The sequence below is a fragment of the Chaetodon auriga genome, chromosome 21 (assembly GCF_051107435.1).
Source record: "Chaetodon auriga isolate fChaAug3 chromosome 21, fChaAug3.hap1, whole genome shotgun sequence".
NCBI classification, from domain to species: domain Eukaryota; kingdom Metazoa; phylum Chordata; class Actinopteri; order Chaetodontiformes; family Chaetodontidae; genus Chaetodon; species Chaetodon auriga.
In genome coordinates, this window is record NC_135094.1 from 1,029,282 (window position 1) to 1,030,000 (window position 719).

Here is a 719-nt window from a genome sequence, read left to right on the forward strand (position 1 = left end):
GACTCCTCTGAACATTCAGACGGGCTGCAGCGACGTGTCATCAGTGTCACAGCTGTTTAATCGGGTCTCTTCAGGTGGTTTTTCAGCTGCGTCTCAGTTTAAACTCAGTCCTGTTTTCATTTCGCTGCGTATTGAACCACACAGATTCTGCTGTGCTTTCATCACACTCTCAGTCTCTCCTCCGTGACATTCATTAACCTCGTCCTCTCTCCACTTTCCTTTTGCTGCGTTTGCTCCTCACCGGAGGGCCGAGCTGCAGCTGCACAGTTAGAAACAACGCGGTGGAAGTCATATTAATTCTGCTTCATCATCCACCAGCTGCACCGATCGATGCTGTTTCTGCACGCCGCTCTGCAGATGAGCTGAAGTCAGTGTCGAGGTCAGAATCAAACAATCCTCAGCTGTTGGGTTGATTTTGGTGACGTGTGTCCGCACTGTAAAGTGTCCAACTGGACCCGGATCCTGAAGGAGCCACAGCGGGAACTCATCCAGAGGATGGTGGCGAAGGTGCAGCTGGCTGCCTCGTCGCTTTCTTAAACACCTTCAGGACGCAGCTGTGGTCATGGACTGTGCTCCACCCACATATTCAGAAAGACCACTTTAAAGTCCAACTCTAGTGCTAATTAGCCATTGTTAGCATGCTAACACCCTACACAAAGATGGTAAAGAATGCCTCTGCTGCGTTCACTTCGTTTGAGTCGCTGACGGCTTGAAGCTTT